We start from the raw sequence: 27,685 nt of genomic DNA, 5'->3' as shown, positions 1-27,685 counted from the left end.
GCTAGGCTATTGCCTAACTAATTTGGGTTGCAACAACGTGACTGTGAGACATTTACGGTTTTGACATGAGGGGCAAACATTCAATATGGCTTCTTTTTTTTTCGCACCAGCTTTGCAGATGTAAGAGTATTACAAACCCTGTTTCCATATGAGTTGGGAAATTGTGTTTGATGTAAATATAAACGGAATACAATGATTTGCAAATCATTTTCAACCCATATTCAGTTGAATATGCTACAAAGACAACATATTTGATGTTCAAACTGATAAACTTTTTTTTTTTGCAAATAATCATTAACTTTAGAATTTGATGCCAGCAACACGTGACAAAGAAGTTGGGAAAGGTGGCAATAAATACTGATAAAGTTGAGGAATGCTCATCAAACACCGGTGTGCAGGCTAATTGGGAACAGGTGGGTGCCATGATTGGGTATAAAAACAGCTTCCCAAAAAATGCTCAGTTTTTCACAAGAAAGGATGGGGCGAGGTACACCCCTTTGTCCACAACTGCGTGAGCAAATAGTCAAACAGTTTAAGAGCAACGTTTCTCAAAGTGCAATTGCAAGAACTTTAGGGATTTCAACATCTACGGTCCATAATATCATCAAAAGGTTCGGAGAATCTGGAGAAATCACTCCACGTAAGCGGCATGGCCGGAAACCAACATTGAATGACCGTGACCTTCGATCCCTCAGACGGCACTGTATCAAAAACCGACATCAATCTCTAAAGGATATCACCACATGGGCTCAGGAACACTTCAGAAACCCACTGTCACTCAATACAGTTGGTCGCTACATCTGTAAGTGCAAGTTAAAGCTCTACTATACAAAGCGAAAGCCATTTATCAATATAACTAAATGCGTGCATTTTTAAGTAAGACCAACATTTTTAGAGTATAATAAGTCTCTTATTATTTTCAATAACATTGTTATTCTAAAGCTAACCAATAATAAATACAATACTTCTTACCATAATGCGACTTCTTGAACAGGTGCGGTAGAAAACGGATGTGTGGATGATAAAATGCAAGAAAATGTTTTATATTTTGAACGTTATTGTAACACTGTGATTACCAGCAAAATTATTAATTACTTATCGTGTTAAGCAATGTCAGCTAAGATTTATCTGAGAGCCAGATGCAGTCCTCAAAAGAACCACATGTGGCTCGAGAGCCATAGGTTCCCTACCCCTGCTTTAGCTTATCAGTTCATCTTTTTTTCCATTCAACGGAAGGGAGGAGATTAAGGGGAGGCATTTTCGACAACGCTGTGGATACTTTCTAAATCAGCGATCACCAACGCGGTGCCCACGGGCAACAGGTAGCCCGTAAGGACCAGATGAGTAGCCCGCTGGCCTGTTCTAAAAATAGCTCAAATAGTAGCACTTACCAGTGAGCTGCCTCTATTTTTTAAATTGTATTTATTTACTAGCTAGCTGGTGTCGCTTTGCCCGACATTTTTAATTCTAAGAGAAACAAAACTCAAATAGAATTTCAAAATCCAAGAAAATATTTTAAAGACTTGGTCTTCACTTGTTTAAATAAATGCATTTATTTTTTTACTTTGCTTCTTATAACTTTCAGAAAAACAATTTTAGAGAAAAAATACAACCTTAAAAATGATTTTAGGATTTTTAAACACATATACATTTTTACCTTTTAAATTCCTTCCTCTTCTTTACTGACAATTTAAATCAATGTTCAAGTAAATTTATTTTTTTTATTGTAAAGAATAATAATTACATTTAATTTAATTCTTCATTTTAGCTTCTGTTTTTTCGACGAAGAATATTTGTGAAATATTTCTTCAAATTTATTATGATTAAAATTCAAAAAAATTATTCTGGAAAATCTAGAAAATCTGTAGAATCAAATTTAAATCTTATTTCAAAGTCTTTTGAATTTCTTTTAAATTTTTTGTTCTGGAAAATCTAGAAGAAATAATGATTTGTCTTTGTTAGAAATATAGCTTGGTCCAATTTGTTATATATTCTAACAAAGTGCAGATTGGATTTTAACCTATTTAAAACACGTCATCAAAATTCTAAAATGAATCTTAATCAGGAAAAATTACTAATGATGTTCTATAAATTATTGTTTTAATTTTTTCAAAAATATTCGAATTTGCTAGTTTTTCTCTTCTTTTTTCGGTTGAATTTTGAATTTTAAAGAGTCGAAATTGAAGATAAACTATGTTTCAAAATTTAATTGTCATTTTTTTCGTGTTTTCTCCTCTTTTAAACTGTTCAATTAAGTGTAAATATCATTAATTATTAAAAATAACATAGAGTTAAAGGTAAATTGAGCAAATTAGCTATTTCTGGCAATTTATTTAAGTGTGTATCAAACTGGTAGCCCTTCGCATTAATCAGTACCCAAGAAGTAGCTCTTGGTTTCAAAAAGGTTGGTGACCCCTGTTCTAAATGTTTCAAATTATACATCACTTGTCCATTTCTTTGGATTCATTTTAAACTAACAAAACTAGAAAATGCTGTAATAAGGCTGAACACATTTAAAAGGCAGCACTTAGCACAGTAGTTGACAGCAGCATGGTTCTTTTGACTGAATGAGGACCGGAGTTCCATCAGCCCAAATACAAAATGTCTGCCCTTTGAGGCACACAATGGGTGGATGCTAGTTTGTCCACCGAGACAAGGTTTGCATATATGCCTAAAGAAAAATGTTGTATGAAACTATATATGGAGAATACGGATGTTGACAAAATGGTCACTGCAAAGTCAATGTGTTGTTCTTCACATGGCGATAGCGACAAGACCAACACAGCTACCTTTTTCTGCGTTTGTTGATGGTTCAAGAACTATTTTTCCTTCATGATGGGGTCTTAGGAACTTTGTAATATATATACATGTTTTTTGACTGAATATATACTTGAAATGTTGGATGTGACGTCACGTGCAACCCAGCAATCTGTGTCATCTCGATGTTACGGTAAATGGGTTGTACTTGTATAGCGCTTTTCTACCTTCAAGGTACTCAAAGCGCTTTGACTTAGTATTTAGACTTTTGACAAGAACAAGAAAGTTTGATCATATTACGCCTACACTGTATATACCTTTATATACATATATACATATATATATACCCATACTGTATATACCTTTATATACATATATACATATATATATACCTATACTGTATATACCTTTATATACATATATACATATATATATACCTATACTGGCTCACTTGCACTGGCTTCCTGTGCACTTAAGATGTGACTTTAAGGTTTTACTACTTACGTATAAAATACTACACGGTCTAGCTCCATCCTATCTTGCTGATTGTATTGTACCATATGTGCCGGTAAGAAGTCTGCGTTCAAAGAACTCCGGCTTATTAGTGATTCCCAGAGCCCAAAAAAAGTCTGCGGGCTATAGAGCGTTTTCTATTGGGGCTCCAATACTATGGAATGCCCTCCCGGTAACAGTTAGAGATGCTACCTCAGTAGAAGCATTTAAGTCCTATCTTAAAACTCATTTGTATACTCTAGCCTTTAAATAGACCCCCTTTTTAGACCAGTTGATCTGCCGTTTGGTGGCCATGGATGAAGTGCTGACTGGCCAGAGTCGGGACCCGGGGTGGACCGCTCGCCTGTGCATCAGTTGGGGACATCTCTGCGCTGTTGACCTGTCTCCGCTCGGGATGGTCTCCTGCTGGCCCCACTATGGACTGGACTCTCACTATTATGTTAGATCCACTATGGACTGGACTCTCACTATTATGTTAGATCCACTATGGACTGGACTCTCACACTATTATGTTAGATCCACTATGGACTGGACTCTCACTATTATGTTAGATCCACTATGGACTGGACTCTCACTATTATGTTAGATTCACTATGGACTGGACTCTCACACGATTATGTTAGATCCACTATGGACTGGACTCTCACTATTATGTTAGATCCACTATGGACTGGACTCTCACTATTATGTTAGATCCACTATGGACTGGACTCTCACTATTATGTTAGATCCACTATGGACTGGACTCTCACACTATTATGTTAGATCCACTATGGACTGGACTCTCACACTATTATGTTAGATCCACTATGGACTGGACTCCCACTATTATGTTAGATCCGCTATCGACTGGACTCTCTCACTATTATGTTAGATCCACTATGGACTGGACTCTCACACTATTATGTTAGATCCACTATGGACTGGACTCTCACTATTATGTTAGATCTACTATGGACTGGACTCTCACACTATTATGTTAGATCCACTATGGACTGGACTTTCACTATTATGTTAGATCCACTATGGACTGGACTCTCACACTATTATGTTAGATCCACTATGGACTGGACTCTCACTATTATGTTAGATCCACTATGGACTGGACTCTCACACTATTATGTTAGATCCACTATGGACTGGACTCTCACTATTATGTTAGATCCACTATGGACTGGACTCTCACTATTATGTTAGATCCACTATGGACTGGACTCTCACACTATTATGTTAGATCCACTATGGACTGGACTTTCACAATATTGTGTTAGATCCACTATGGACTGGACTCTCACACTATTATGTTAGATCCACTATGGACTGGACTCTCTCACTATTATGTTAGATCCACTATGGACTGGACTCTCACTATTATGTTAGATCTACTATGGACTGGACTTTCACAATATTATGTCAGACCCACTAAACATCCATTGCATCCGGTCTCCCCTAGAGGGGGGGGGGGGTTACCCACATCTGCGGTCCTCTCCAAGGTTTCTCATAGTCATTCATATTGACATCCCACTGGGTTGTGAGTTTTTCCTTGCCCTTATGTGGGCTCTGAACCGAGGATGTCATTGTGGCTTTTGCAGCCCTTTGAGACACATGTGATTAAGGGCTATATAAATAAACATTGATTGATTGATTGATTGATTGATTGATTGATTGATTGATTGATTGATTGATTGATTGACTATTTCCCAGTGGCGGGGCGTGTGTTTCTCACCTAGGCCTTCAGTGATGTCCTACTTCAATGATTACCTCTCAAAATACCGTAATGGATGTCACCACATGGACACGGCTGGAGATACTATACAAAAACACACTTGCACTCTACTGTGCATTGAACCCCCTCAACAGTGTACAAAACGGTCAATTTTTCGGCGCATTTAAACCCGCTTCAGCAATTAAAACATATCTTACGTGGTACTGTCAAAATTAAAAGAATTGTATATCAATCAATTAATCAATGTTTATTTATATAGCCCTAAATCACAAGTGTCTCAAAGGGCTGCACAAGCCACAACGACAACCTCGGTACAGAGCCCACATAAGGGCAAGGAAAAACTCACAACCCACTGGGATGTCAATATGAATGACTATGAGAAACCTTGGAGAGGACCGCATATGTGGGTAAAACCCCCCTCTAGGGGAGACCGGATGCAATGGACATCGAGTGGGTCTGACATAATATAGTGAAAGTCCAGTCCATAGTGGATCTAACATAATAGTGAGAGTCCAGTCCATAGTGGATCTAACATAATAGTGAGAGTCCAGTCCATAGTGGATCTAACATAATAGTTTGAGAGTCCAGTCCATAGTGGATCTAACATAATAGTGAGAGTCCAGTCCATAGTGGATCTAACATAATAGTGTGAGAGTCCAGTCCATAGTAGATCTAACATAATAGTGAGGGTCCAGTCCATAGTGGATCTAACATAATAGTGTGAGAGTCCAGTCCATAGTGGATCTAGCATAATAGTGTGAGAGTCCAGTCCATAGTGGATCTAACATAATAGTGAGAGTCCAGTCCATAGTGGATCTAACATAATAGTGAGAGTCCAGTCCATAGCGGATCTAACACAATATTGTGAGAGTCCAGTCCAGAGTGGATCTAACATAATAGTGTGAGAGTCCAGTCCATAGTGGATCTAGCATAATAGTGAGAGTCCAGTCCATAGTGGATCTAACATAATAGTGTGAGAGTCCAGTCCATAGTGGATCTAACATAATAGTGTGAGAGTCCAGTCCATAGTGGATCTAGCATAATAGTGAGAGTCCAGTCCATAGTGGATCTAACATAATAGTGTGAGAGTCCAGTCCATAGTGGATCTAGCATAATAGTGTGAGAGTCCAGTCCATAGTGGATCTAACATAATAGTGTGAGAGTCCAGTCCATAGTGGATCTAACATAATAGTGAGAGTCCAGTCCATAGTGGATCTAACATAATAGTGAGAGTCCAGTCCATAGTGGATCTAACATAATAGTGTGAGAGTCCAGTCCATAGTGGATCTAACATAATAGTGAGAGTCCAGTCCATAGTGGATCTAACATTATAGTGAGAGTCCAGTCCATAGTGGATCTAACATAATAGTGAGAGTCCAGTCCATAGTGGATCTAACATAATAGTGAGAGTCCAGTCCATAGTGGATCTAACATAATAGTGTGAAAGTCCAGTCCATAGTGGATCTAACATAATAGTGAGGGTCCAGTCCATAGTGGATCTAACATAATAGTGTGAGAGTCCAGTCCATAGTGGATCTAACATAATAGTGTGAGAGTCCAGTCCATAGTGGATCTAACATAATAGTGAGAGTCCTGTCCATAGTGGATCTAACATAATAGTGTGAGAGTCTAGTCCATAGTAGATCTAACATAATAGTGTGGGAGTCCAGTCCATAGTGGATCTAACATAATAGTGAGAGTCCGGTCCATAGTGGATCTAACATAATAGTGTGAGAGTCCAGTCCATAGTGGATCTAACATAATAGTGTTAAGGTACAGTCCATAGTGGATCTAACATAATAGTGTGTGAGTCCAGTCCATAGTGGATCTAACATAATAGTGTGAGAGTCCAGTCCATAGTGGATCTAACATAATAGTGTGAAAGTCCTGTCCATAGTGGATCTAACATAATAGTGAGAGTCCAGTCCATAGTAGATCTAACATAATAGTGTGAGAGTCCAGTCCATAGTGGATCTAACATAATAGTGTGAGAGTCCAGTCCATAGTGGATCTAACATAATAGTGTGAAAGTCCAGTCCATAGTGGATCTAACATAATAGTGTGAGAGTCCAGTCCATAGTGGATCTAACATAATAGTGAGAGTCTAGTCCATAGTGGATCCAACATAATAGTGAGAGTCCAGTCCATAGTGGATCCAACATAATAGTGAGAGTCCAGTCCATAGTGGATCCATAGGGGATCTAACTTAATAGTGAGAGTCCAGTCCATAGTGGATCTAACATAATAGTGAGAGTCCAGTCCATAGTGGGGCCAGCAGGAGACCATCCCGAGCGGAGATGGTTCAGCAGCGCAGAGATGTCCCCAACCGATGCACAGGCGAGCGGTCCACCCCGGGTCCCGACTCTGGACAGCCAGCACTTCATCCATGGCCACCAGACCTCTGCCCCCCCTCCACAAGGGAGAGGGGGGCAGAGGAGAAAAGAAAAGAAACGGCAGATCAACTGGTCTAAAAAGGGGGTCTATTTAGAGGCTAGAGTATACAAATGAGTTTTAAGATGGGACTTAAAAGCTTCTACTGAGGTAGCATCACTAACTGTTACCAGGAGGGCATTCCAGAGTACTGGAGCCCCAATAGAAAACAGAGTATAAAACAAATGAAACATGAAAAAATAAAGAAATACAATATTTGAACTCACAATGTGTAGCACCCATTCGATGCCGTATAAGCCAGTGGTACCGCTCGTAGTCCTTTGATTCGTGTGAAAGTGGCGAGCAAACCATTTCTCCGCCGGTGTCGTGCAAAAATGAAAAAATATCCTTCGCGGGACCGCGAATCGCTCGCTACACCTGCATTTCTTGGCTTTGTCTGTCCACAGCAGATTACTAGGTCTCAGACAAACACTTTATCTTCGTGGTTATTGTACCGGTGAGTTTTCTGTGGCTGTTTATGGCTCGTATGGTTCCGGTGCCACTTTCTGTTTTCGCAACTTGTGATTGGATACTCACTTGGGACTCCCAAGTGAGTATCCAAGGCCTTACTGACAACAACTCGTGATCTGATTGGCTATCGCAATTCTATCAACTCTACATGTCCATTCACCGACAAAGACGCCCGCATTGTTGATTCTAAACACTCCAGGCAGATTTGGTACAGCATGGCAACATAAACTAGCTGAATTCTGATTGGATACAAACTTTAACCTAAAAACAACAGCATTGGAAGGAGCAAAATATGACATGAAGGTGATACGAATACTTTTAGATATTGAGGGGAAGTAAATCAAAAATTACTTTTATCTTTAACTATGATTTCTGGTTATGTTAGGCCAGCAGAGAAGGCCTTGCTGGCCCTGACGGCACACTACTGCTATTTCCACATTCACCCATTCACACACTGTCTTGCCCAAGGACACAACGAACGTGACAAGGGTGGAGCAATGCAAAAAGTCAGTGTTCAAAAACAAGGAAAAAAAATACAAAAATGAGGGGTATTTTATTTGAACTAAGCAAAATTATCTGCCAATAGAACAAGAAAATTTGACTTGTCAAGACTTTCCAAAACAAGTAAAATTAGCTAACCTAAATGAACCCCAAAATACCTTAAAATAAGTATATTCTCACTAATAACAAGTGCACTTTTCTTGGTAGCAAAAACAAATATGAGACCTTTTTTCTCAGTATGTTGAAAAATATTCTTAAATGAAGTAAATGCTAGTGCCATTATCTTGACATAATGATATGCGCTCGGCATTACATTTCTTGAAACCAGCAAACTTATACTAAAAATTAATTTATTGTTCTTAATGGAAAGGCAACAAGGCAACCGCTTGTTACTCTCGGGGTCTCCTAGCCGCTCAGGCAAATTATATTGTCTAAAAATGCATTTTTCCATTAATAACATGACATCATCGCGCCAAGTGCGTGCTCTTTCAGTCAATTAGTGCGCATATATATAGCCCGGCCCCCGGCCAAAATGTTTTTAATTGTAATTTGGAGAAATGTATCTGAATGTGCATGAACTATTTCTGTTCAAAATAGTTACAAATGTCACATGTTAAATGTTTAAATAGTCAGTTTACTGTACTGTGCCAACTGTACTACTGTATGAGTACGTGTTTTCTATCGTTTCATTGAAAATAAAACAAATACTTGGCTGCCTTTTGTTTTAATTATGAGACAATTGTGTCAAAATCCTGATTTTTTTCCATGCTTGAAGTAATAAATGATTACTTTAAAAAAGTAGTTTTATACTTGTGAGTGTTGATGACACAGCTTTGCAACAGTTGATATTCTAGTTTCAAGCATGTTTTACTCAATATAGGTCATCAAATCTCAGCAACAAGCTGTAAAATTTCTTACTGAGATCATTTAGGGAAAAAAAAAAGAAAAAAAAAAGATAATTTAGGACCAAAACCCTGAAAACAAGTAAAACACTCTAACAAAAAATCTGCTTAGTGAGAAGAATGATCTTATCAGACAGAAAATAAGCAAATATCACCCTTATTTGAGATATTCAATCTTACTTAGATTTTAGTTTTTGCAGTGTGGAAGCAGTGGATTGAATCAGGAACCCTCAGGTTGCGGGCACGGCCGCTCTACCAACCCAGCCACACCGTCCACGTCTTGACCTAGTTTTCCTGCTATGGCGCTAGTGTTTGATTGAGTGTTTTGTTGTTTATTATCACAGTGATGGTCTTATTTTTGTACTTGTATTGGTTGTTCCAGTAGGGATGTTTAATTGTTATTCACAGTCTGACTTCCAATGTAAAGGATCATTTCCAAAACCAAACCAACCAAACAAAACCCGCCTCTAACCGTTTGGTAGTTCCTTCGGACTGTGTGAACCGAATGGGAAGAACCAGAGGAATTAGTACAAATGCGTTAATTACTGCCCCTAGGGCCAGTTCCTAATCAGGATAATAGCAGAGGCACCTTGCGAGCACAAAGGAGTGAGGAGTTGTCATCGTGACACTTGCTTCTGCATTCTTGCAAGATGGCTGACATGCAGCAGCTTGTCACTCTTGCATACACTCTCATCTAAACACCGCTGCCCCTCATTCCACAGCACTCTTGCACATGGAAAGTGAGGCCCACTCTTGAGTTATGTGCTCGTGAGACATGTTTTATGTCCCCTGGAGGTCCGCTGTCAACCCTCCCTTCTCCTCCAAGACCCGAGTTTGGTCTTCAGTAACCATTACCTCAACTGAGAACATGATCGTTTTCTCTTTGTTTGTTACTTTGTTTCAATCATGTTTACTCCGTCTTGTACGCTCGTTACTTCACGAGTACTTGGGTGGGATGTCGGTGTCGTCCTCAAAGAAAAGGACTAGTAACCGTGATTTATGGCTTTCAGGTTTTCAGATGAAGCGGTTCACTTTTTACGAACGCATGTTACAGTTAATAATGTTAAAAGAAGTTGACTGCAGAGGTGGGTAGAGTAGCCAGAGATTGTACTCAAGTAAGAGTACTGTTACTTTAGAGATTTATTACTCAAGTAAAAGTAAGGAGTAGTCACCCAAGTATTTACTTGAGTAAAAGTAAAAAGTATGTTGTGAAAAAACTACTCAAGTACTGAGTAACTGATGAGTAACCTGTTCGTTTAATGATGACAGCAACAAATAATGCACACAAACATAAAAATAGCAATGAGCAAATTCAGAGCCAGGAATATCTCTTAAGCAACTGAAACAATAATATATATTAAATAATAATACATTAACATTAAAAAAAATTAAGGCAAATTGAGCCACAATAACTTAACAGCACCATAGGCTCAGTAGGCAGAGATTACAAAGGAAAATAACAAGTTAGCCTTTACGCAAACCATAAACTGATAGGTGTGGGCTGCACCTGGGAACACACTGTGCACTTCTGATTGGTGTTTCCATGCATGTGTGAGTGTGTGTGCGACTGTGCGTGTGTGTGTGTCTATGAGGCTGCAGTGTGTTAATAAATTATACCCACACGATGTACATTTGACAGTGATTCATAGCAGGAAAGCTAACATCAGCCTACGGTGACAGCCAAAATATCTACTAACGTTACTTACCGCCATGTGCTTCCTCAAATTTGACGTTGAGTTCATGTAAGCTTAAGCTTGTTGTTGTTTGCTGCTGAAACTTTACGTGCAGTTAATCATGTGACCGCCTGGCTCTGTTTGATTGGTGAAACGGAGTCCAACGTCACCAGTGACTGCATTTGATTGGTGAAACGGAGTCAAACGTCACCAATGACTGTATTTGATTGGTGAAACGCAGGCATGGCATAGATCCTACTTTTAAGGTCTATCTGACAAACCAAAACAAACAAAGCGTGCATTAACAGAGCGATAAAAACCAGTAGCGGGTAGCGAGCTGAATGTAGATAAATGGAGCGGAGTAAAAGTAGCGTTTCTTCTCTATAAATATACTCAAGTAAAAGTAAAAGTATGTTGCATTAAAACTAATCTTAGAAGTACAATTTATCCCAAAAGTTACTCAAGTAGATGTAACGGAGTAAATGTAGCACGTTACTACCCACCTCTGACTACCATGCTTGACCAATTCCTATTTAACTTTATTAAATGGTGGTGCATGGGCCAAAGAAAAGCCGGTCCGTGTACCTTCCGTTCGTTCTATTTCCAATTCTGAAACGCAAATCAAAAAACAAAGTTTGGGCCGTTTTACGATTTTTACTATATACGGCGGATTTGAAAAACGGGTTGATTTTCATTCAAATACTGCCATAAAATGGGATTTTGTGCTGTTTTCCTTTTATGGATTTGTATTTTTCCAAATAAACACAGAAATCCAATTCCAATTCTTGTTTATCCAAAATGCAAAAATGCGTGGTTATCTGTGTGATGACAAATTGAACCGGACACAGTATTTTAGCTTTTCCTTCGCATTTAGCATGTTTTTAGCATAATGCTAACATCTTTGTTCAGCAGGAGTCCTATTGTCATTTATAAAAATTGTCATTGAATAGTTGTCCAACTTTTGTTTCAGGAAAAAAAATAGAAAAAATGGCCCAAAATCAGGTTTTTAATTTGCATTGGAGAATTTGAAATTGAATGAATGGGAGTGTTGAGGTTGCCCTCCAGGGGGTTCTTCGGACCACCAAGCACCGACATGATAGCCCGGTTCAGGTTCACAATACAGTTTTATTTTGCAATAAAGTCTGTGGGTTGCTTTCCAGCAATTGTCTTTTGCGGCTGTGTCAGGCTCGCTCTCGCTCTTACTCCAGCTCCCACCACCTCTCTCCTCCCGGCTGCTGCTTATACAGAGCGACAGGTGATTAGATAACCAGGCCCACCTTGGCCATCTACGCACCTGTCGCTGACTTCGAGGCCGGTCCTGGCACACCCCGTTCCGCTGCAGGCCCGCAGGCCACGCCCCTCTCCACATGGACCAAAGCCCTTTAGAATAGGGCGTATATCTGGATAAATGCGTGGATCGGTTTAACAGACATACGTACAATTTAGTACTGACCTAAATCTATATTTTTAGATCGTAGTGTCTGAGTCCAGCTGTCCAGCAGGTTGTGTTTTTTGTGTATTCCATATGTTGGAGTCCTACAAAAGACAAACAATGTTGTCTGTGTATTGAGTGGTAGAGAAAGGCAGGTGGTGGATGTAGCAGGATAACACCCATCAGCTTATACCACACGTCCATGTCAAAGAGCCGCTTCATTTTGTTTAGCCTGCACAAATATTTGTCTGCGTGTGGTTACACCTACAGCCTGCGCGGCTTAGAATGTGTTTTCATCCTCGGCGTCTTTCTCCCCTCTGCTTTCCCACCAGCAGAGTTTTTAATATCAAAGTGTACTTTCGAACAGGGCTGAGGACTCAAACAAGAGCTCTTTTGTTGGCTGGTCCCCCTAACGGGCCAGGAAGGAGGTGAACTTGTCAACCCTTGTTCAGGAGGAGAGGAAGATGAAGGAGAGCTAAAAGGGATCCCTCTGGCTGCTTGGCAGCCTACAAAAGAGATTGTTTATGTCTGACAGTGGGAAGGAAACCAAATACTTTCATTTCATCTTATTTTTTCCAATTCCTTTTTTTTTTTCTTCTTTGGGTGGGGGTTGTCTTTTGGAAGGCGGTCGATATGATGATACCAATATGTGAGCCTGGAGTATTGTCCGATACTGATATTTGGCACGAATTATAGCACATACTTTTATATTTTGTAGTGAATATTGTTTGGTCAAGTTAAATTACTTAAAGGCCTACTGAAAGCCACTACTACCGACCACGCAGTCTGATAGTTTATATATCAATACTGAAATCTTAACATTGCAACACATTCCAATACGGCCGGGTTAACTTATAAAGTGCAATTTTAAATTTCCCGCTGAACTTCCGGTTGAAAACGTCTTTGTATGATGATGTATGCGAGTGACGTCACTAGTTAAACGGAAGTATTGGTACACCTTTGAATCCAATACAAAAAAGCTCTGTTTTCATCTCAAAATTCCACAGTATTCTGGACATCTGTGTTGGTGAATCTTTTGCAATTTCTTTAATGAACAATGAAGACTGCAAAGAAGAAAGCTGCAGGTGGAATCGGTGTATTAGCGGCTGGCTGTAGCAACACAACCAGGAGGACTTTGACTTGGATAGCAGACGCGCTAGCCGACGCTAGCCGCCGACCGCACGGATGATCGGGTGAAGTCCTTTGTCCTTCCGTCGATCGCTGGAACGCAGGTGAGCACGGGTGTTGATGAGCAGATGAGGGCTGGCTGGCGTAGGTGGAGCGCTAATGTTTTTATCATAGCTCTGTGAGGTCCCGTTGCTAAGTTAGCTTCAATGGCGTCGTTAGCAACAGCATTGTTAATCTTCGCCAAGCTGGAAAGCATTAACCGTGTAGTTACATGTCCAGGGTTTAATAGTATTGTTGATTTTCTGTCTATCCTTCCAGTCAGGGGTTTATTTATTTTGTTTATATCTGCATTTGAGCCCGCTGTTATCACGTTAGCTCCGTAGCTAAAGTGTCTGGCCGATGTATTGTCGTGGAGATTAAAGTCACTGTGAATGTCCATTTCGCGTTCTCGACTCTCATTTTCAAGAGTATATAGTATCCGAGGTGGTTTAAAATACAAATCCGTGATCCACAATAGAAAAAGGAGAAAGTGTGGAATCCAATGAACCCTTGTATCTAAGTTACGGTCAGAGCGAAAAAAGATACGTCCTGCACTGCACGCTAGTCCTTCACTCTCACTTTCCTCATCCACAAATCTTTCATCCTCGCTCAAATTAATGGGGTAATCGTCGCTTTCTCGGTCCGAATCTCTCTCGCTGCTGGTGTAAACAATAGGGAAATGTGAGCAGCACTCCAGCTTGTGACGTCACGCTACTTCCGGTAGGGGCAAGGCTTTTTTTTATCAGCGACCAAAAGTTGCAAACTTTAACGTCGTTGTTCTCTACTAAATCATTTCAGCAAAAATATGGCAATATCGCGAAATTATCAAGTATGACACATAGAATGGATCTGCTATCCCCGTTTAAATGAAAAAAATTCATTTCAGTAGGCCTTTAATATTTTTGGTGTGGGCCATTGGGCCTTTTTTTTGTCGTATACCCCTTGATTTCAATTTAAAAAATGGTAAAATGAACCTCAAGAGAATCGTATAAATAAATAAAAGGTTGCTGTGTTACCTGACTATAACTGAGGGGTATTAGAACACATCTCTTAAATAAATTTGTTTAATTTATTTTTTCATTTTGATAATTTTAACTATAGTAACATCTATGGTGTTACGGGTCAATTTCGACCCATATATATTTACTTCAAGAAAAAGGCTAAAAATTATTTTTTTCAACAACATAACTTTAATACAAACACAAAATGAAAAGCAGAACAAGTCATGACACAAAATATAGATTTGCAAGGTCAAACAAACAACCAATCAAGCAAATCAAGTTAAGTTAAGTTAAAGTTAAAGTACCACTGATAGTCACACACACACTAGGTGTGGTGAAATTTGTCCTCTGCATTCGACCCATCCCCTTGTTCACCCACTGGGAGGTGAGGGGAGCAGTGGGCAGCAGTGGTGGCCGCGCCCGGGAATAATTTTTGGTGATTCAACCCCCAATTCCAACCCTTGATGCTGAGTGCCAAGCAGGGAGGCAATGGCTCCCATTTTTATAGTCTTTGGTATGACCTCCTCATCAGACTCATCAGAAGTGTCTGTGTCTTCTGGATGATACTCCACATTGTCTTCCTCCTCAAAAACCTGTTCATCCGTATCACTATGCTGCTCTGTGTCCTCTCCCTCATTTTCACCAAAAATATCATCCAGAACTTCTCTCACTGTAAATCTTTTTGTCATTTTTGCATGCTGCAAATTGGAGATGTGCACTCTGCAAGTCACCAACTCTATACTGAATTGACCTCACATGTCTGGACATGCCCGTCTTTGTTTGTTTTTATACTGGATAACAAGGTAAAATGAGAATCCCCTAAAGCTCACATGATTGGGAGAGGAGCTGGCTGTCAGTGTGTTCAGTTTTGGCTCTAATTATTGCTTTATAATCTTATTTTTATAACTGGGTTGAAACCGACCCTAACAATACCAAGGTCATAATTTCAACCAGAGCATTTTATAATTTAGTGGGGAAAAAAAATAAGTTTTATTTTGTTGAAATAGAGGTTCCTGACAAAGTCAAAAAGCCTTGATGCAAAAAAATAAATGTATGTGTTTTTTTTATGCACTAAAATGGGTCGGTGCCGACCCTAACACAAGACGAAGGTTAAACCGAGAACAAAGGTAGGTATAAAACACACTAACCTATGTATTATTATCTGTCTGAAATGGACACCAATGTATCCTTCAAAGCCCTCAAAACAACTTCAAAACCCTCCCTCAACGTTTTATGTACACACTACAAATCTATATATAATGTAGTAACAGACATGATTATAACAATATGTAATATGTACAACTTTTACCGTATTTTGGTCATTATTTGCATTTATTTCCGTTTCTATAGCAGCGCACTTCCGACTTCCTGCAACAAATTTGTTCCTACTCTCGGAATCAAACGCGAGTGTGTTTCCTCAACATGGCAGACTTGGTAGTAGACAACGAAGACGACTATTTTTGGACCAATGAGGCTTCACCACCTTATTGTGGAACTTGCTTCCTCGCAGTGCCACTGTCAGACACGGCACAGGAGCCAAGCGTGCAGGTTTTAACAAGGTTTTAATAATCATACGTTTTAAAAAGGTTTTTCCTCCAATGGCACGTGACTTTTGAGTCCTCCGTATCCTCCTCCTCTCCTGTTCCCGGCCGCTTACTGCAAAAGACAACAGATGATTAGATAACTCGTTCCACCTGGGAGATCTAATCACCCGTTTAGCTGTGTCTCGCCGTCGGCACTTGCCACGCCCCCGTCTGATGGTGCTCTGCCCTCAGCATCATCGACAGAGGCGGTGACATTTGCTCCTGCAGGCAGCGCTGGCCACACCTCCCCCGACTCTTATCTTTTTGAAACTGAATATACCGAGGATGAACTTCTGCTTATAGAAGCGAACAGGAAGATGAGGCTGAAACGATGCAGCGGACAGTAGCTGAGAGAGTGAACTGTCAGTAAACTCACCATGAAAGCGCTAAAACACACCAGTGTAGTGAGTTTACATTAATCACCCAAGAAACTTTAGTTATTAGAGTTCCGGTCGGACAATTTTTCACGGGACACATTTTCGGTGTGGTTATTTGCAGATGAGGAGATGCTGCTCTGTTATTGATTGAAGTAAAGTGTGAATGTCATTAAAACAGTTAGCTCCATCTTTTGACACTTCTTCCACGCCCGTCCTTGCACGCTACACCGCTACAACAAAGATGACGGGGAGAAGACGCTGTCCAAGGTGAGCCACGTAAATAAGACCGCCCACAAAACGGCGTATCCTGAAGCGACTGTCAGAAAGCGGCTTGAAGATGATCTGTAAAAAATCATCTATGCAACATTTTGACCAAAGAACCACCATTACATGTTATGTAGACCACAAGGAAGTCTTTTACATTTAGAAAAAATACAAATAATATGACCCCTTTGAATTTGGAGAAGGCATTTGACCGTGTCCTGTGGGGAGTGGTCATAGAGTATGGGGTATCGGACTGTCTGATTGTGGTGGTCCGCTCCCTGTATGATCAGTGTCAGAGCTTGGTCCGCATTGCCGGCAGTAAGTCGGACACGTTTCCAGTGAGGGTTGGACTCCGCCAAGGCTGCCCTTTGTCACCGATTCTGTTCATAACTTTTATGGACAGAATTTCTAGGCGCAGTCATGGTGTTGAGGGGATCCGGTTTGGTGGCTGCAGGATTAGGTCTCTGCTTTTTGCAGATGATGTGGTCCTGATGGCTTCATCTGGCCAAGATCTTCAGCTCTCACTGGATCGGTTCGCAGCCGAGTGTGAAGCGACTGGGATGAGAATCAGCACCTCCAAGTCCGAGTCCATGGTCCTCGCCCGGAAAAGGGTGGAGTGCCATCTCCGTGTTGGGGAGGAGACCCTGCCCCAAGTGGAGGAGTTCAAGTACCTCGGAGTCTTGTTCACGAGTGAGGGAAGAGTGGATCGTTAGATCCACAGGCGGATCGGTGCGGCGTCTTCAGTAATGCGAACGCTGTATCGATCCGTTGTGGTGAAGAAGGAGCTGAGCCGGAAGGCAAAGCTCTCAATTTACCGGTTGATCTACGTTCTCATCCTCACCTATGGTCATGAGCTTTGGGTTATGACCGAAAGGACAAGATCACGGGTACAAGCGGGGCTCTCCCTTAGAGATAGGGTGAGAAGCTCTGCCATCCGGGGGGAGCTCAAGGCAAAGTCGCTGCTCCTCCACATGGAGAGGAGCCAGATGAGGTGGTTCGGGCATCTGGTCAGGATGCCACCCGAACGCCTCCCTAGGGAGGTGTTTAGGGCACGTCCGACCGGTAGGAGGCCACGGGGAAGACCCAGGACACGTTGGGAAGACTATATCTCCCGGCTGGCCTGGGAACGCCTCGGGATCCCCCGGGAAGACCTGGATGAAGTGGCTGAGGAGAGAAAAGTCTGGGCTTCCCTGCTTAAGCTGCTGCCCCCGCGACCCGACCTCGGATAAGCGGAAGAAGATGGATGGATGGATGGATGGATGGATGGATGGATCAATCAATCAATCAATGTTTATTTATATAGCCCTAAATCACAAGTGTCTCGAATGGATGGATGGATGACTCCTTTAATGCGCCTTATAATCCGGTGCGTTTAATATATGAAAAAAGATTTCATCGGCCGTGCACCTTATAATCCGGTGCGCCCTATGGTTTGGAAAATACGGTAATAGTGTTATGCGATGCATTCTCGTCAGCTTGTCGTGTTTTAATATCAATGCCCAGCTGTGTGTTCACCATCGTGAGAAGTCAAAGAACATTTACGCGACAAAGATCTTCAAGCTGACTGATATTTGTGTTTGTTTCCACAGCGATACAAGTATGAGGACATTCCTCCATGCTCGCTGATCCCTGCCGGCTGTGTCACCTGACCACAGTTCATCTTCAGGGGACGGCTTGGCGCGGTTGGGATTGAACCAGCAACCTGTGGGTTCCTGGTTCAATCCCCACCTTCTACCAACCTCGTCACGTCCGTTGTGTCCTTGAGCAAGACACTTCACCCTTGCTCCTGATGGGTCGTGGTTAGCGCCTTGCATGGCAGCTCCCGCCATCAGTGTGTGAATGTGTGTGTGAATGGGTGAATGTGGAAAGAGTGTCAAAGCGCTTTGAGTACCTTGAAGGTAGAAAAGCACTATACAAGCATAACCCATTTAATATTTGTTTAGGCTGTGACAGTCGCCCAGTCGCCTCCCAATGCCAAGTGTCAACTTCATGTGACCTTTGTCTGCAAAGAAGATCTCTTCCAAGATGTGCCTCTGGCTGCATCAACATGAACACTTCAACTCACACACAAAAGAAGAAGAGGAATAAGAACATGCGGTGGCTGGCAGCCAGCTGAGGCACCAGATGTGACTGTTGTTTGGAGCCGGTCCCGTGTTGTAAGCGTGTCGGGCCGACCCGGCTACCGTACGCACTCGCAGGGATCTGGGGAGCAGATGATGACACCCAGCGTGAGCGCTAACCTGCCGACGATTTAGGAGATGACAACATGAGGGTGAAGACAGCTGGTGAGTGGGAGCGTACATCAAAACATCAAATGCTTCATGGATTAGCTGCAGATACGTTTGATATTTCCATTTCAATGTGAAAGTCAATTAGTAAGATGTACTTTCTAGTGGTTTAGTGGCGCTTTCATACAAACCCCGTTTCCATATGAGTTGGGAAATTGTGTTAGATGTAAATATAAACGGAATACAATGATTTGTAAATCATTTTCAACCCACATTCAGTTGAATATGCTACAAAGACAACATATTTGATGTTCAAACTGATAAACTTTTTTTTTTGTTGCAAATAATCATTAACTTTAGAATTTGATGCCAGCAACACGTGACAAAGAAGTTGGGAAAGGTGGCAATACAAACTGATAAAGTTGAGGAATGCTCATCAAACACTTATTTGGAACATCCCACAGGTGAACAGGCAAATTGGGAACAGGTGGGTGCCATGATTGGGTATAAAAGTAGATTCCATGAAATGCTCAGTCATTCACAAACAAGGATGGGGCGAGGGTCACCACTTTGTCAACAAATGCGTGAGCAAATTGTTAAACAGTTTAAGAAAAACCTTTCTCAACCAGCTATTGCAAGGAATTTAGGGATTTCACCATCTACGCTCCGTGATATCCTCAAAGGCTTCAGAGAATCTGGAGAAATCACTGCACGTAAGCAGCTAAGCCCGTGACCTTCGATCCCTCAGGCTGTACTGCATCAACAAGCGACATCAGTGTGTAAAGGATATCACCACATGGGCTCGGGAACACTTCAGAAACCCACTGTCAGTAAATACAGTTGGTCGCTACATCTGTAAGTGAAAGTTAAAACTCTCCTATGCAAGGCGAAAACCGTTTATCAACAACACCCAGAAACGCAGTCGGCTTCGCTGGGCCTGAGCTCATCTAAGATGGACTGATACAAAGTGGAAAAGTGTTCTGTGGTCTGACGAGTCCACATTTCAAATTGTTTTTGGAAACTGTGGACGTCGTGTCCTCCGGACCAAAGAGGAAAAGAACCATCCGGATTGTTATAGGCGCAAAGTGTAAAAGCCAGCTTGTGTGATGGTATGGGGGTGTATTAGTGCCCAAGACATGGGTAACTTACACATCTGTGAAGGCACCATTAATGCTGAAAGGTACATACAGGTTTTGGAGCAACATATGTTGCCATCCAAGCAACGTTACCATGGACGCCCCTGCTTATTTCAGCAAGACAATGCCAAGCCACGTGTTACATCAACGTGGCTTAATAGTAAAAGAGTGCGGGTACTAGACTGGCCTGCCTGTAGTCCAGACCTGTCTCCCATTGAAAATGTGTGGCGCATTATGAAGCCTAAAATACCACAACGGAGACCCCCGGACTGTTGACAACTTAAGCTGTACATCAAGCAAGAATGGGAAAGAATTCCACCTGAGAAGCTTCAAAAATGTGTCTCCTCAGTTCCCAAACGTTTACTGAGGGTTGTTAAAAGGAAAGGCCATGTAACACAGTGGTGAACATGCCCTTTCCCAACTACTTTGGCATGTGTTGCAGCCATGAAATTCTAAGTTAATTATTATTTGCAAAAAAAAATAAAGTTTATGAGTTTAAACTTAAAATATCTTGTCTTTGTAGTGCATTCAACTGAATATGGGTTGAAAAGGATTTGCAAATTATTGTATTCCATTTATATTTACATCTAACACAATTTCCCAACTCATATGGAAACGGGGTTAGTATATGATGCCTTCAAGACAATCCGTGCATTGTCTATTATATACTCATGACATTGAGGAATCTTTGTTTTGTTTTTTTTACTTTTTTATTTAATATTATAATAGACATTTTTTTAATTCATAGGCAATTAATTTTATTTGGCTTTGACTCAACTTTAATGGCTGTAAGTTCACATGTTTGTTTCAAGGGGTCTTCCCTGATATACTGTAGTTAGTTATGAGTTTATATAATATTGACCTTTGTTTAAAATGAAGTACAATAGTACCTCGACTTACGAGCCTAATTTGTTCTGAGACGGAGTCTTAGGCTATGTCTCCTCTAAGCCAGATAACCCCTTAAATGAATAATTATTTAGCCTAAGCCCCGTGTCAGCCACACTAAATCATCGTTTAAGGTTCCCCTCATTGGACAATTTTTTACACGGGTAAGTGCGGCGTCTATTTCTTGAATCACCGGCTTAGCTTTGTATGGACTCATTGATCGTTTACAAACTGAGTTCGGAGAGGAAGTGACGCCAGAAAGACCGCGCCCCACACAGGAAGTGACGTCAGAAAGAACGCGCCACAGCCAGCTTCATAATAAAGTGGTTTCGTAACTCGGAGCTAACCACTGGAAATATGGAGGCGAGTCATCCAGACATGCCCGTGTTTCTCCTTCTTCTACATGTACAGAGGCTTGTGGAAATCACACATGAATACCTTAAGAGAAGGAAATGCGCGATTGCAGCTATTTGGGATACAACACTTCTCAGACGGCAAGAGAACTTTCCAATGTCCAGGTCAGCTGTCATTCTATTTACCGAAAAACTCTGTCCATTTGTCGAAGGAGAGTCAACGAGAATGGGGGCTACCATGGATGTGATAAAAAAGGTAGCGTGATCTTTGTATTACCTGGCCGTCGAGGGAAGACTACGGAAAACGGCGAATGCTTTTGGGCTGGCAAAGCAGACAGTATCAGTTATTGTCCGCCATGTATGTCACGGACTCAACGTCTAGGTCCAGAGTATATAAAGTCACCAAAAACGAATGGACAATGAAGGTGAAGGCAAAAGAGTGAGGAGTGTCCTGACCAGATATATAGATCCCTAGTTTGATTGACGTCAAATGTTCTTTATCACATTGTTTACGTGTCCAAAGATTTGATTAATTTATGATGTCTCAGGTGTGATTCACTACAATAGGGCCCCAGAGCACACTGGATTCCAGTTCATTGAAATACCACAACACTGGATATTGTTCAAATAAGTTAATTTAAAGAAATTGCACACAAAGCAACACTGGAGGTGACTATGACGTGCATCCTTTTAACATTGGGAACACTATAATAATTCTGCCCACGTTAATCAACATTAAACTTTTATTTAATTTTTTTTTAATAAAGAAATACAATCATGTGTGCTTACGGACTGTATCCCTGCAGACTGTAATTGATCTGTATTGATATATAATATACACTACCGTTCAAAAGTTTGGGGTCACCCAAACAATTTTGTGGAATAGCCTTCATTTCTAAGAACAAGAATAGACTGTCGAGTTTCAGATGAAAGTTCTCTTTTTCTGGCCATTTTGAGCGTTTAATTGACCCCACAAATGTGATGCTCCAGAAACTCAATCTGCTCAAAGGAAGGTCAGTTTTGTAGCTTCTGTAACGAGCTAAACTGTTTTCAGATGTGTGAACATGATTGCACAAGGGTTTTCTAATCATCAATTAGCCTTCTGAGCCAATGAGCAAACACATTGTACCATTAGAACACTGGAGTGATAGTTGCTGGAAATGGGCCTCTATACACCTATGTAGATATTGCACCAAAAACCAGACATTTGCAGCTAGAATAGTCATTTACCACATGAGCAATGTATAGAGTGTATTTCTTTAAAGTTAAGACTAGTTTAAAGTTATCTTCATTGAAAAGTACAGCGCTTTTCCTTCAAAAATAAGGACATTTCAATGTGACCCCAAACTTTTGAACGGTAGTGTATATATTGTGTTTTTTATGTTGATTTAATTAAAAAAAACAAAATAAATAACAATTATTTTTTTATTTTTTTATTTCTTGTGCGGCCCGGTACCAATCGGTCCGCGGACCAGTACCGGGCCGCGGACCAGTACCGGGCCGCGGCCCGGTGGTTGGGGACCACTGGTGTAGAGGACTGACAGAGACAGGCAGAAGGAAGCGGAGGCGGCTACTCAATATGTCCGTGTGGAAACTCGTTTGGTACACCTCCGAACCGAACCGAAACCCCCGTACTGAAACGGTTCAATACAAATACACGTACCGTTACACCCCTAATATTTAATAATAAAATCCAGAGGCAAAGTCATACATTATTCGCTTTTCCAAGCGGCCCTCTGATGGCAGCCATAACTGCCATGTGGCCCTCAATGTCAACCAGTTTGACATCCCTGCTCTAGACTGTTTTCTTTTTCAGCACCCCAGCTTGTCCTCTCCTCAACTTGCGTTTCCCTTTTTTCTGTCCATGCAGTCACGCAGAGAGAAGGCCGCCTGTTCCCACACTGACGTGTGAAACGTTTGTCCAGCAGAGGCTCAGCTCCACCTAGTTTGCTTTCCACCTTACGTTACACACGGGGAAACAAATTGTACTATTTTGGGACCCTCAGTGGGGGGGGGTGAAAATACTCCACCCTTCAAGTTATGCAATACTACGAGTAAAAATGTTCCATATTTTTTCATGAATGGTCAACTTTTTCCTGTGAAAGCCTGCACTGCAAAAACTGAAATCTAAGTAAGCTGAAATATCTCAAATAAGGGTGATATTTGCTTATTTTCTGTCTGATAAGATAATTCTTCTCACTAAGCAGATTTTATGTTAGAGTGTTTTACTTGTTTTAAGTGTTTTGGTCCTAAATGATCTCAGTAAGATATTACAGCTTGTTGCTGAGATTTGATGACCTATATTGAGTAAAACATGCTTGAAACTAGAATATCAACTGTTGCAAAGCTGTGTCATCAACACTCACAAGTATAAAACTACTTTTTTAAAGTAATCATTTCTTATTTCAAGCATGAAAAAAAAAAATCATGACTTTGACACAATTGTGTCTCATAATTAAAACAGATGACAGCCAAAATGGACTTTGCTGTTTTATTTTCAATGAAACAATAGAAAATACGTACTCATAGTAGTACAGTTGGCACAGTACAGTAAACTGACAGTTAATATTTAAACATTTAACATTTCTAACAATTTTGAACAGAAATAGTTCATGCACATTCAGATAAACTCCTCAAAATTACAATTAAAACAATTTTAGCCGGGGGCCGGGCTGTATATATGCGCACTAATTGACTGAAAGAGCACGCACTTGGCGTAATGATGTCATGTTGTCCATGGAAAAATGCATTTTCAGACCATATGATTTGCCTGAGCGGCTAGGAGACCCCGAGAGTAACAAGCGGTTGCCTTGTTGCCTTTCCATTAAGAACAATAAACTAGTTTTTAGTATAAGTTTGCTGGTTTCAAGAAATGTAATGCCGAGTGCATATCATTATGTCAAGATAATGGCACTAGCATTTACTTCATTTAAGAATATTTTTCAACATATTGAGCAAAAAGGTCTCTTTTTTTTTCTACGAAGAAAAGTACACTAGTTATTAGTGAGAATATACTTATTTTAAGCTATTTTTGGGTTCATTGAAGTTAGCTAAATTTACTTGTTTTGGAAAGTTTTTTCAAGCCAAATTTTCTTGTTCTATTGGCAAATAATTTTGCTTAGTTCAAGTAAAATACCCCTCATTTTTGTTTTTTTTTTTCTTGATTTTGAACACTGACTTTTTGCAGTGTAGTCAGAGAGAGCATGCAGCAGCTCTGTGAGGAGTGGAAGTGTTCTGTCATGGTTAAACACCAGCACCTGCTGCTCATTAGGAACCATTTGTTTCTGTCCAAGCACAAAGCAACAGCCTCCTCCCCGCATGATGAATGAGTTAGTGCGAGGAGAGCGTATGGGAGGATGAAAGGGACATGTTCATCAATGAAATCATTTAACACCAAGATGTTCTGGAATTCTTCCCTACCCTAAGCCAGATCCAAGTTCAGCCGGATCAGTTTGAAGCTATTTACACAGCGACAACTTACTTTCCTCGAAAACTGTCAAGTTTCACAACAACGTTGCTTGTCCATGAGGACCCGCCAATAACAAAGTTGTAATATGCACTTCTGGCCGGAGGTGGGTAGTAACGTGCTACATTTACTCCGTTACATCTACTTGAGTAACTTTTGGGATAAATTGTACTTCTAAGAGTAGTTTTAATGCAACATACTTTTACTTTTACTTGAGTATATTTATAGAGAAGAAACGCTACTTTTACTCCGATCCATTTATCTACATTCAGCTCAATACTCGCTACTGATTTTTATCCATCTGTTAATGCACGCTTTGTTTGTTTTGGTTTGTCAGACAGACCTTCAAAGTAGGATCTATGGCATGCCTGCGTTTCACCAATCAAATACAGTCACTGGTGACGTTTGACTCCGTTTCACCAATCAAATACAGTCACTGGTGACGTTTGACTCCGTTTCACCAATCAAATGCAGTCACTGGTGACGTTTGACTCCGTTTCACCAATCAAATGCAGTCACTGGTGACATTTGACTCAGTTTTACCAATCAAATGCAGTCACTGGTGACGTTTGACTCCGTTTCACCAATCAAATGCAGTCACTGGTGACATTTGACTCCGTTTTACCAATCAAATGCAGTCACTGGTGACGTTTGACTCCGTTTTACCAATCAAATGCAGTCACTGGTGACGTTTGACTCCGTTTCACCAATCAAATGCAGTCACTGGTGACGTTTGACTCCGTTTCACCAATCAAATGCAGTCACTGGTGACGTTTGACTCCGTTTCACCAATCAAACAGAGCCAGGTGGTCACATGATTAACTGCACATAAATTTTCAGCGGCAATATGCTCAAGCTTACATGGACTCAACGTCAAATTTGAGGAAGCACATGGCGGTAAGTAACGTTAGTAGATATTTTGGCTGTCACCGTAGGCTGATGTTAGCTTCCCTGCTATGAATCACTGTCAAATGTACATCGTGTGGGGACATTTATTAACACACTGCAGCCTCATAGACAGACAGAGACACACACACACACACACACACACACACACACACACACACACACACACACACACACACACACACACACACACGCACAGTCGCACACACACACATGCATGCATAGAAACACCAGTCAGAAGTGCACAGTGTGTTCCCAGGTGCAGCCCACACCTATCAGTTTATGGTTTGCGTAAAGTTTAACTTGTTATTTTCCTTTGTAATGTCTGCCTACTGAGCCTATGGTGCTGTTAAGTTATTGTGGCTCAATTTGCCTTAAGTTGTTTTATGTTAATGTATTATTATTTAATATATATTATTGTTTTAGTTGCTTAAGACAGTGGTCCCCAACCACCGGGCCGCGGCCCGGTACCGGTCCGCGGACCGATTGGTACGGGGCCGCACAAGAAATTAAAAAAAAAAAAAAAATGTAAAAAAATTTTTTTTTTAATGAAATCAATCAATCAATCAATCAATCAATGTTTATTTATATAGCCCTAAATCACAAGTGTCTCAAAGGGCTGTACAAGCCACAACGACATCCTCGGTACAGAGCCCACAACATAAAAAACACAATATATACATTATATATCAATATAGATCAATACAGTCTGCAGGGATACAGTCCGTAAGCACACATGATTGTATTTATTTATGTAAAAAAAAAAAAAAATGTTTTTTTTTTTTTTTTTTTTTTTAAATACACCCCCCTCCTCCCCCACCGGTCCGTGGGACACATTTTCAAGCGTTGACCGGTCCGCAGCTACAAAAAGGTTGGGGACCACTGGCTTAAGAGATATCCCTGGCTCTGAATTTGCTCATTGCTATTTTTATGTTTGTGCACTATTTGTTGCCGTCATCATTAAACGAACAGGTTACTCATCGGTTACTCAGTACTTGAGTAGTTTTTTCACAACATACTTTTTATTTTTACTCATGTAAATATTTGGGTGACTACTCCTTACTTTTACTTGAGTAATACATCTCTAAAGTAACAGTACTCTTACTCGAGTACAATTTCTGGCTACTCTACCCACCTCTGCTTCTGGCTAATAGTTGGTGATGTCAATTTGTAAAGAAACTGCAGGAAAGCGCGAAAACTGCTTGTCCCGCTTTTACGACACCGTTTTTTAAATACTACTATAAGATGCCTTTTTATTGCAGTGGGGGTGCAGAAAACAACACTTTGTCCAGATTGTTTTCTCTGAAAACGCGATTTTCGATTATGATGTAGATATAAACTACAAAAGACAACATGGATGGGTGTTGCTGACGTCATTGTGTTGTTTGTAATGAAACAGGCTGATAAAAAGGGTAAAGAAACGTTATACATACAGTGGTACGCAGTGGCGGGCCGTGCGTTTCCCACCTAGGCCTTCATTGATGTCCGACTTCAATGAGTACCTCTCAAAATACCATCATTGATGTCACCACATGACCATTGCTGGAGAAATACTATACAGGAACACATTTACGCCCTAATCACCTCAACTGTGTACAAAACGGGTTATTTTCTGGCGCATTTAAAAATCAATTAAAACGCATCAGCAAATAAAACATATCTTATTTGGTACTGTCAAAATTAAAATTGCAAAACAAATATTAAAAGTGAAAAAATTAAATATTACGGCGCGACACTTCCTGCTTCCTGCTAAATTAATACTTGTGATTGGATACTCACTTTGGAATGACAAGTGAGTATCCAATCACAGTCTCGTTAACATCAGGCTACTTAGATAGGCTACTGTCAACAACTTGTGATCTGATTGGCTATCGCAACTGTCTATCAACTGTATGTGTTCTCAAATTCATCCGC

This window comes from Entelurus aequoreus, linkage group LG10 (assembly GCF_033978785.1).
Source record: "Entelurus aequoreus isolate RoL-2023_Sb linkage group LG10, RoL_Eaeq_v1.1, whole genome shotgun sequence".
In the NCBI taxonomy this organism is placed as follows: domain Eukaryota; kingdom Metazoa; phylum Chordata; class Actinopteri; order Syngnathiformes; family Syngnathidae; genus Entelurus; species Entelurus aequoreus.
The sequence above is the reverse complement of the archived record's forward strand: the minus strand, read 5'-3'. Positions refer to the sequence as shown.